Source organism: Bubalus bubalis, chromosome 14, assembly GCF_019923935.1.
Source record: "Bubalus bubalis isolate 160015118507 breed Murrah chromosome 14, NDDB_SH_1, whole genome shotgun sequence".
Lineage (NCBI taxonomy): Eukaryota > Metazoa > Chordata > Mammalia > Artiodactyla > Bovidae > Bubalus > Bubalus bubalis.
In genome coordinates, this window is record NC_059170.1 from 33,177,851 (window position 1) to 33,189,980 (window position 12,130).

Below are 12,130 nucleotides of genomic sequence, written 5' to 3' on the forward strand. Positions count from 1 at the left end.
CCCATCTTTGCATGAAATGTTCCCTTGGTATCTCTCATTTTCTTGAAGCGATCCCTAGTCTTTCCCATTCTGTTGTTTTCCTCTATTTCTTTGCATTGATTTGCTGAAGAAGGCTTTCTTATCTCTTCTTGCTATTCTTTGGAACTCTGCATTCAGATGCTTATATCTTTCCTTTTCTCCTTTGCTTTTTGCTTCTCTTCTTTTCACAGGTATTTGTAAAGCCTCCCCAGACATCCATTTTGCTTTTTTGCATTTCTTTTCCATGGGGATGGTCTTGATCCCTGTCTCCTGTACAATGTCACGAACCTCAGTCCATAGTTCATCAGGCACTTTATCTATTCAGATCTAGGCCCTTAAATCTATTTCTCACTTCCACTGTATAATGATAAGGGATTTGATTTAGGTCATACCTGAATGGTCTAGTGGTTTTCCCTACTTTCTTCAATTTCAGTCTGAATTTGGCAATAAGGAGTTCATGATCTGAGCCACAGTCAGCTATTGGTCTTGTTTTTGCTGACTGTATAGAGCTTCTCCATCTTTGGCTGCAAATAATATAATCAATCTGATTTCGGTGTTGATCATCTGGTGATGTCCATGTGTAGAGTCTTCTCTTGTGTTGTTGGAAGAGGGTGCTTGTTATGACCAGTGCATTTTCTTGGCAAAACTCTATTAGTCTTTGTCCTGCTTCATTCCATATTCCAAGGCCAAATTTGCCTGTTACTCTAGGGGTTTCTTGACTTCCTACTTTTGCATTTCAGTCCCCTATAATGAAAAGGGCATCTTTTTTGGGTGTTAGTTCTAAAAGGTCTTGTAGGTCTTCATAGAACCATTCAACTTCAGCTTCTTCAGCGTTACTGGTTGGGGCATAGACTTGGATTACTGTGATATTGAATGGTTTGCCTTGGAAATGAACAGAGATAATTCTGTCATTTTTGAGGTTGCATCCAAGTACTGCATTTCGGACTGTTTTGTTGACCATGATGGCTACTCCATTTCTTCTGAGGGATTCTTGTCTGCAGTAGTAGATATAATGGTCATCTGAGTTAAATTCACCCATTCCAGTCCATTTGAGTTCACTGATTCCTAGAATGTCGACATTCCCTCTTGCCATCTCTTGTTTGACCACTTCCAGTTTGCCTTGATTCATGGACCTGAAATTCCAGGTTCCTATGCAATATTGCTCTTTATAGCATTGGACCTTGCTTCTGTCACCAGTCACATCCACAGCTGGGTATTCTTTTTGCTTTGAATCCATCCCTTCCTTCTTTCTGGAGTTATTTCCCCACTGATCTCCAGTAGCATATTGGGCACCTACTGACCTGGGGAGTTCCTCTTTCAATATCCTATCATTTTGCCTTTTCGTACTGTTCATGGGGTTCTCAAGGCAAGAATACTGAAGTGGTTTGCCATTGCCTTCCCCAGTGGACCACATTCTGTCAGATCTCTCCACTATGACCCAACCATCTTGGGTTGCCACACGGGCATGGCTTAGTTTCATTGAGTTAGACAAGGCTGTGGTCCTAGTGTGATTAGACTGACTAGTTTTCTGTGAGTATGGTTTCAGTGTGTCTGCCCTCTGATGCCCTCTTGCAACACCAACCGTCTTACTTGGGTTTTTCTTACCTTGGGCGTGGGGCATCTCTTCATGGCTGCTCCAGCAAGGTGCAGCCGCTGCTCCTTATCTTGCACGAGGGGTATCTCCTCACCAGACCTTCCTGACCTTCAAGTGGGATAGCTCCTCTAGACCCTCCTGCGCCCGTGCAGCCACGGCTCCTTGGACATGGCTTTGGTCCTCCTGGCTGCTGCCCCTGGCTTCGGGCATGGGTTGCTCCTCCCAGCTGCCGCCCCTGGCCTCTGGAGTTGGGGCGTGGGGTAGCTCCTCCAGGCCGCTGCCCCTGACCTCGGATGTGGGGTAGCTCCTCTAGGCTGTTCCTGCGCCATTGCAGCCTGGCACTCTCGGCCGCTGCCCCTCACCTCGGAGGTGGGGTAATTCCTCTTGGCCGCCGCCCTTTTGGGCATGGGATCCTCCCGGCTTCTGCCCCTGACCCTACAGTAGGAGGCACTAATGTTTAGTGTGGTGTTTCCAACCTTATTGTACTTGTTTTCTCCTCTAATATTTTTTGTCATAGATACTGGCCACCTATAGAATTGCTTATTGACATCTTTATTTAAACAGATTCACTTTTGATTTGGTTACACTCCCATATATGAAAAAACAGAATCAATGGTCATAATAAGAATTTAACTAGCATCCAATTAAAATAAATAAATTAACAAAAGAATTTAAATTTTAAAATTGAAAAAATACATTAAAAATTTAAGTATAATTATTTGTCTGCCCTCAATAATTATTTAATCCTTAGAAAAACATGGTTAAATTGCATATTAAAATATGGGTTAAAATTCTAGCTCTTTCAAATCTGAGCTGGAGGAATTGGAACACATTTTTTTAGATTTAAGTTCTTTAGTAGCAGAGCAGAAGTATATATATGTGTATATATACCTACATATATGAACACACAGATGCAGATAGAAACAAACAAGTAGGTAGGCAGGTAGGTAAGTATAGAAAGAAAGAAAGATAAATAGAAAGAAAGACAGATAGATTGATAGGCAGACAGACTCAGAAGAAGGGTAGGCTGGTGAAAGAGGAGAATTCAAAGTTAATACTTCTTTCTTGAATTTTGAGTCCTTCTTCTTTCCTAAGGCAGAGGACCTAATAGAAAAAAGAGAAAAAGAAAGCAGAAAGAATGGAGGGAGGGAACAAGAAAGAGAGAGAAAGAAAAGGAACAAGAAGGGGAGGAAAAAAAGAGAAAGAAAAGAAAAAGAGAGAAGAAAGAAGGAAAAGAGAGAAAAAAGAAAGAAAAAAGAAAAAGAGGGATGAAGAGAGAAAGTAATCCTGCCATGCTTATGGAAAACACATTGACACATTCACCAAATGAAGAGATGCATCAAAAACTCTTCGTGTGCAAATGTAAAAAAATACGACTTTAAAAGTTGCATTGTCATGGCTATTTACAATAGCAGCTTATTTTTTTTATTTTATTTTTAAACTTTACATAATTGTATTAGTTTTGCCAAATATCAAAATGAATCCACCACAGGTATACATGTGTTCCCCATCCTGAACCCTCCTCCCTCCTCCCTCCCCATTCCATCCCTCTGGGTCGTCCCAGTGCACCTGCCCCAAGCATCCAGTATCGTGCATCTTTTTTTTTAATTAAATTTATTTATTTTAATTGGAGGCTAATTACTTTACAATTTTGTATTGGTTTTGCCATACATCAACTTATTAAAGTTGTTAATACTTACTATGGCTGCATCTTTTATATTTAGCAACAAGAGGGATATTCACCAAAATAGATACAGAATAGAATGAGAGTCTTTTCACTACTCTGCTTCAATTTGGATTGAATTATTTTTCTCTGTCTTATGTTTGTGTTGCAAGCAAGCCTGGCTCTTAAGACTTTTACGTTAAGACTTATTCAGTTAGTATCCTTACAACTCTAAGATGTGTTCCTAGCCTTGAGCTAACTTAAACCTGGCTCGTGGTTCACAGCTAACTTTGTACATTCTACACAAAGCATCAGCTGGCTTTCTCAGCAGACTCTGTTGAATTCCCTTCCTGTTCCAATGTTTTCATTTCACCTAGTATTATTTTTACTGAATGTGTAAAGTAGTCTTTGCCAATGATGCAGTCTGCAAGGATATGAGAAACTTTCTAATTCCATCTTGGGTAATTTTAGATCTACAAAGGACTTATGGTACAATAGACTTTCCCTGGATCCACAAAGCAATGATGAGTTTTTTGTTAGAGTTATTTTCCCATGCTTGTAAATAAAAACTTTCTCAAACACATAGTCAACCAAAGATTCCTCTTTTTGCACTTATCTATTCTCTTCTCATTCTTCCAATTAAGTTGTGTTCCAAATTTCAATCTTATTGCCAAAATCTTGGCTCCATGAATATTTCAGTCTGGCAAATTACATTCATCAGAGTGAACTGAATCTGAAAACCCTTCTAAATGACCTCTGAAAGAAAACAGCTCCTGGCAATTAAAAGTGAATAATTTGTAATCATCATATATTGAATAAGATTGGTCATAATATTTATAAATAACCATAGAAACACATGACTAACAGGATCTACACAGATGCTTCCAAACCTCCTTTCAGCACCAAGGGAGTCACATAACACTTATAATCTGAAATGCCAGGTGATGGCAAATATTACTTACATGGAGATAGAGCAGCTAGACCTGCTGGAGTGAGTCCTCCAAAAGTTATTTTGCAAGCAGTTGAGCCACATGCAAGCAGTCTTGATGACCCAGGACTGATGAAACCTCTGTCCAACCATGCCCACATAGTTGATAAAAGGTATTTCAGAAATGGCAGAAATAGAAATACTTTACAGTCTATCATCTAAGATAGTGGAGACAAAGTTCATACCTGGAATGAAGTCCTTCATTCAGGATCAAAACGAATTCAGTCAAGTCTCAGGTAACAAACCAAGGTGCCATGTGGGTGTCATGTCAGCAGACGGCTGTAAAGCCAGGTGTTGGGGGGATTGACACTGTTTGAGAAAGTTATTTCTGCCTAATTAAGCTTGGTCTATGAAGTCACATTGGAAAATGCATTGTCCCATATCACTTACCCAAAAGTGACTTCAGGAGGCTGGAAGTAAAATTTGTCCCTGGAATATAATGAATGCAAACTGGTTTTCCATGCTTTGAAGCGTTAAACCTGTGTGTATGTTTGTACCTTGATAACATCACACTGTCCCAACCTCTGTTTATTCAACACATTTCTATCAAACATTATATATCCTGGGTTCTAATCTAAGTATTGGAGATATGGTAGTCAAACATCGGATGACCCCAACTTAAATGTGGGAATGGCTTCTTTAAGTTAGTTGTTCTAAATAATTGCCCTTAATGACAAATGACACTACAGTGTTAGTAACAGATTACAGATTCAATCTCAGTCTAAATGTTAGTTTGGAAATACCTGCTTATGAATAAAGTGGCCAAGTTGGAATTCTTTGTTATCTTCTTATTTTAATCTTTTACAACAATGCGATTCTATTTGAGGTTTATAGAATCATTTAGCCTTAGACAGGGCTTCCCTTGTAGCTCAGCTGGTAAAGAATCTGCCTGCAATGTGGGAGACCTGGGTTCAATCCCTGGGTTGGGAAGATCCTCTGGAGAAGGGAAAGGCTACCCACTCCAGTATTCTGGCCTGGAGAATTCCATGGACTTTATAGTCCATGGGGTTGCAAAGAGTTGGACACAGCTGAGTGATTTTTGGAGAAGGCGATGGCACCCCATTCCAGTACTCTTGCCAGGAAAATCCCACGAATGGAGGAGCCTGGTGGGCTGCAGTCCATGGGGTCTCGAAGAGTTGGACACGACTGAGCGACTTCACTTTCACTTTTCACTTTCATGCATTGGAGAAGGAAATGGCAACCCACTCCAGTGTTCTTGCCTGGAGAATCCCCGGGATGGGGGAGCCTGGTGGGCTGCCATTTATGGGGTCGTACAGAATCAGACATGACTGAAGCGAATTAGCAGCAGCAGCAGCAGAGCGACTTTCACTTCACTTCAGCCTTAGACAAAACCTCTCTATATTAAACTATAGTCAATTAAAGTTGAAAAACAATATATATTCCTCAAGGTTAGGGGTTCTGAATTTAATTTTTTTTTGACACTTAATAACACTGGGAAGGCACTGAATACATTTTCAATAAAATTAAACAAAATGAATCATTTTGCTGCTTTGTTTCTGTTTTTAATTATTATTTTATTTTTTTTACTTTACAATATTGTGTTGGTTTTGCCATACATCAACATGCATCCGCCACAGGTGTTTGGCACATATAAGGACTGTAACTTAGACACCAAATTGCTATTGCTCTTTCCTGCGTTGTTGTTGTTTAGTCACTAACTTGTGTTCAACTCTTTTGTGACCCCCATGGACTGTAGTCCACAGGCTCCTCTGTCCATGGGATTTCCCAGGCAAGAATACTGGAGTGAGTTGTTATTTTCTTCTCCAGGGGCTTTTTGTTATAGGATCTTTCAAAGACAGGGATAATACAGGCAAAATCCTTGTGTGTGTGTACTGAGAGTATGTTGTAGATGTGATTTTCTCTTACTTCTAAGACAGTTCTTCAAAGGCAAAGATACTCTGATTGATACTCTGATATAAGCACAGTGCATGCAATTATCAAAATCTGGGAAATCAATATGTGCACAATAATATCATCTAATCTACAAATCTTCCAATCTTGCCAATTGCTCGCTACACCCCCACCCCACCCCACAATGCACACACATACACATGTTATTTTCCTGGACCGGGATCAATCTAAGATCCTATGCTGTCATGTCTCTCTAGTGATAGTTCATCTGGAATTATTTCAGACCCTGCTTAGTCCTCCATGACCCCAACATCCCTGGAGAGTACAGGACAGTCACCTTGCAATCAATGAAATCAGTGCCCTGATTTTGGACATGTTTCCCCATAATCAAACTCAGGTTGTGTATTTCTACCAGAAATCCACATAAGCAATGCTGACTTTCTCTCATACTTGGAGAATGGGCTTTAAAATGAGAAATCACAAATACCAGGCACTGTGACCTGGGGGAAATTATATAACTTCTCTGAACTCCAGCTTCTTCATCTGTAAAATAGGGACTTTAATAAGTACTTCACACTATTTGTTAGGAAATTATATAATATAGTAAATAAGTTAAAGTAATATCTGGCATGTATAAACTGTTTGACAGACACTAAGTAGTCATTGCATCTATCTTAGAAGATGGACATAAATAATTCTTTGGAAATCATGGTTAATATCCAGGTTTCCTAATACCTCATCAAGAAACTAGCAGAATCTTTGTGATTTGTCCTTAGTTTTGGCAAAATACTTAGCAGAAGGAAGAGGTGGCTGCAATTACTATTTCATGGAAGGTTTAGGATTAACTGAATCATTCATTTCAACAGGCTAACCCTGTCCATGATAACTCATGGAAGCTTGGGCTTCAAGTCATAATCCAGTGACACAATTCATGTGAATCCCATTCCCTTCCAGTCTTAGTACACCTAACTGATGAAAGGAAAGTGGAAGGATTTGGGAGTCTAATTATTTGAGGAACTGGCTGAAAGACAGACGAACATCCATCCACATTTGTCTCATCCAGTGGAACTTTACATTTTTAAGGGGAGAATTATGTCCTGAACTGAGAAGAGGTCAACTTCATCTAAATTTTCTGGGTTTTCTTTTTTTTTCTTTTAATTATACATTACATTTTAGTGAAGTTTTAGATTTACAGGAAAGTTGAGGAGAAGGAACTGAGCCCTGCCCCTCAGTTCAGTTCAGTTGCTCAGTTGTGTCTGACTTTTTGCGACACCATGGACTGCAGCACCCCAGGCTTCCCTGTCCATCACCAACTCCCAGAGGCTATTCAAAGTCACATCCATCGCTTAGGTGATGCCATCCAACCATCTCATTCTCTGTCGTGCCCCTCTCCTCCTGCCCTCAATCTTTCCCAGCATCAGGGTCTTTTCAAATGAGTTGGTTCTTTGCATCAGTTCAGTTCAGTCGCTCAGTCATGTCCAATTCTTTGCCACCCCACAAACCGCAGCATGCCAGGCCTCCCTGTCCATCACCAACTCCTGGAGTCCACCCAAACCCATGTCCATCGAGTCAGTGATGTCATCCAGCCACCTCATCCTTTGTAGTCCCCTTCTCCTCCTGCCCTCAATCTTTCCCAGCATCAGGGTCTTTTCCAATGAGTCAGATCTTCACATCAGGTGGCCAAAATATTGGAGTTTCAGCTTCAGTATCAGTCCTTCCAATGACACCCAGGACTGATCTCCTTTAGGATGGACTGGTTGGATCTCCTTGCAGTCCAAAGGACTCTCAAGAGTCTTCTCCAACATCACAGTTCAAAAGCATCAATTCTTCAGCTCTCAGTTTTCTTTATAGTCCAACTCTCACATCCATACATGACTACTGGAAAAACCATAGCTTTTACTAGATGGACCTTTGTTGGCAAAGTAATGTCTCTGCTTTTGAATATGCTGTCTAGGTAGGTCAAGGCTTTTCTTCCAAGGAGCAAGCTTCTTTCAATTTCATGACTGCAATCACCATCTGCAGTGATTTTGGAGCCCAAGAAAATAAAGTCTATCACTGTTTCCATTGTTTCCCCATCTATTTGCCATGAAGTGATGGGACCAGATGCCATGATCTTAGTTTTCTGAATTAAGGGCAGGAGGACAGGGGGACGACAGAGGATGAGATGGTTGGATAGCATCACCTAAGCGATGGACGTGACTTTGAATAGTCTTTGGGAGTTGGTGATGGACAGGGAAGCCTGGGGTGCTGCAGTCCATGGTGTCACAAAGAGTCAGTTTTAAGCCAACTTTTTCACTCTTCTCTTTCACTTTCATCAAGAGGCCCTCTAGTTCTTCTTTGCTTTCTGCTATAAGGGTGGTGTTATCTGCATATCTGAGGTTATTTATATTTCTTCTGGCAATCTTGATTCCAGCTTCTGCCTCATCCAGCCTGGCGTTTTGCATAATGTACTTTGCATAGAAGTTAAATAAGCAGGGTGACAACATACAGCCTTGACATACTCCTTTCTCAATTTGGAACCAGTCCATTGTTCCATGTCCAGTGCTAACTGTTGCTTCTTGACCTGCATAAAGATTTCTCAGGAGGCAGGTAAGGTGGTCTGGTATTCCCATCCCTTTAAGAACTTTCCACAGTTTGTTGTGATCCACACAGTCAAGGGCTTTGGTGTAGTCAATAAAGAAGAAATAGATATTTTTCTGGAACTCTCTTGCTTTTTCAATGATCCAGTGGATGTTAGGAATCTGATCTCTGGTTCTTGTGCCTTTTCTAAATCCAGTTTGAACATCTGGAAGTTCACGTGCTGTTGAAGCCTGGCTTGGAGAATTTTGAGTATACTTTACTTGTGTGTGAGATGAATGCAGTTGTGCGGTAGTTTGAACATTCTTTGGCATTGCCTTTCTTTGGGATTGGAATGAAAACTGACCCTTCCTAGTCCTGTGGCCACTGCTGAGTTTTCCAAATTTGCTGGCATACTGAGTGCAGCACTTTCACAACATCATCTTTTAGGATTTGAAAAAGCTCAACTGGAATATCATCACCTCTACTAACTTTGTTCATAGTGATTCTTCCTAAGGTCCACTTGACTTCACATTCCAGGATGTCTGGCTCTAGATGAGTGATCACACCATTGTGGTTATATGGGTAATGAAGATCTTTTTTGTACAGTTCTGTGTATTCTTGCCACCTCTTCTTAATATCTTCTGCTTTTGTTAGGTCCATACCATTTCTATCCTTTATTGTGCTCATCTTTGCATGAAATGTTCCCTTGGTATCTCTAATTTTCTTGAAGAGATGTCTAGTCTTTCCCATTCCTTTGTTTTCCTCTATTTTTTTTACATTGATCACTTAAGAAGGCTTTCTTATCTCTGCTTGTTATTCTTTGGAACTCAACATTCAGATGTGTGTATCTTTGCTTTTTTCCTTTGCCTTTCACTTCTCTTCTTTTCTCAGCTATTTGTAAGGCCTCCTCACACAACCATCTTGCCTTTTTGCATTTCTTTTTCTTGGGGATGATCTTGATCACTGCCTCCTGTACATTATCATGAACCACCATCCATAGTTCTTCAAGCACTCTGTCTATCAGATCTAATCCCTTGAATCTATTTGTCACTTCCATTGTATAATCATAAGGGATTTGATTAAGTTCATACCTGAATGGTCTAGTGGTTTTCCCTACTTTTTTCAATGTAAGTCTGAATTTGGCAATAAGAAGTTCATTATCTGAGCTCCAGTCAGCTCCCTTGTTTTTGCTGGCTGTATAGAGCTTCTCCATCTTTGGCTGCAAGGAATATAATCAGTCTGATTTCGGTATTGACCATCTGGTGATGTCCATGTGTAGAATCTTCTCTTGTGTTGTTGGAAGAGGGCGTTTGCTATGACGAATGCTTTCTCTTGGCAAAACTCTGTTAACCTTTACCTGTTTTATTTTGTACTCCAAGGCCAAATTTGCCTGTTACTCCAGGTAAATCTCTTGACTTCCTACTTTTGCATTCCAGTCCCCTATAATGAAGAGGACATTTTTTGGGGGGGAGTGTTAGTTCTAACACCCTGCCCCTCAATATGCACAAGTGTGCTCAGATGCTTAGTCATATCTGACTCTTTGTGACCCCATGGACTGTAGCATGACTGGCTTCCCTGTCCATGGGATTCTCCAGGCAAGAATACTGGATGGGGGTGCCGTTTTCTCCTCCAGAGGATCTTCCAACCCAGGGATCAAACCCCCATATCTTACATATCCTGCATGGCAGGCAGATTCTTTACCACTGGCATCTTCTGGGAAGCCCCTGTATATGCACAGCTTCCTCCAATATAAAAACCATCTACACAAATTGTAGTTTGTTATCACTGGTGAATCTGCATTGATATATTATCATCATCCAGCATCCACAGTTCACATTAAATTTCAATTCTGCTGTTACACATTCTATGAGTTTTGAGAAATGTGGGATAACATGTGTTGATCGTTATGGTATCATACAGATACTGCCCTAAAAATTCTCTGTGCTTTGTCTATTCATCTCTCTCTCTCCGCTACCAACACCTGGCAACTACTGATGCTTTAATTGTTTCTAGTTTTAACTTTTCCAGAAAGTTAATATGTAGCCATACTGCATGCAGCCTTTCCAAATAGGCTTCTTGCACATATTAATATATTTTTTAGGGTTCTTCCATTGGTTTTCATGGTTTGATAGCTCTTTTTCTTTTTTAAAACTGAATAATTAGCTCATTATCTGAATGTACCAGTTTATGCTATTACCTATTGAAGGACATCTTGGTTACTTCCATTTTTTGAAAATAATGAATAACACTACTCTAAACATGCATGAGCAAGTCTTCATGTGGACACAAGTTTCTACTCATCTGAGCAAATACCAAGGAGTTCAATTGCTGAATTATCTGTTGTTCCATATCCTCCCCCCACATCCTCCTCAGCATTTGGTTTTGTCACTGCTTTGGTTTTTGGATATTCTAATAGGTCTTTTGCCTTCTTAAAAATAATGTTGTTAGTTTTATCACTGCTGAATTTTGAGTTCTCTGGATCACTTAGATAACAGTCCTGTATCAGATGTTCAGTTCAGTTTAGTTATTCAGGTGTGTCTGACTCTTTGTGACCTCATGGACCACAGCACACCAGGCCCCCCTATCCATCACCAAAGCCGGAGTCTACCCAAACCCGTGTCCATGATGCCATCCAACCATTTCATCCTTTGTTGTCCCCTTCTCCTCCTGCTGTCACTCTTTCCCAGCATCAGGGTCTTTTCAAATGAGTCAGATCTTCACATCAGGTGGCCAAAATATTGGAGTTTCAGCTTCAGTATCAGTCCTTCCAGTGAACACCCAGGACCGATCTCCTTTAGGATGGACTGGTTGGATCTCCTTGCAGTCCAAGGGATTCTCAAGAGTCTTCTCCAACACCACAGTTCAAAAGCATCAATTCTTTGGCGCTCAGCTGTCTTCACAGTCCAACTCTCACATCCATACATGACTACTGGAAAAAACATAGCCTTGACTAGAAGGACCTTTGTTGGCAAAGTAATGTCTCTGCTTTTCAATATGTTATCTAGGTTGGCCATAGCTTTCCTTCCAAGGAGTAAGTGTCTTTTAATTTCATGGCTGCAATCACCATCTGCAGTGATTTTGGAGCCCCCCAAAAATAAAGTCTGACACTGCTTCCACTGTTTCCCCATCTATTTCCCATGAAGTGATGGGACCAGATGCCATGATCTTAATTTTCTGAATGCTGAGCTTTAAGCCAACATTTTAACTCTCCTCTTTCTATTTATTTATTTATTTATTACTTTACAATATTGTATTGGTTTTGCCATATATCAACATGCATCTGCCATGGGTGTACACATGTTCCCCATCCTGAACCCCCCTCCCACCTCCCTTCCCATACCATCCCTCTGGGTCATCCCAGTGCACCAGCCCCAAGCTTCCTGTATCCTGCATTGAACCTGGACTGGCGATTCATTTCTTATATGATATTATACAT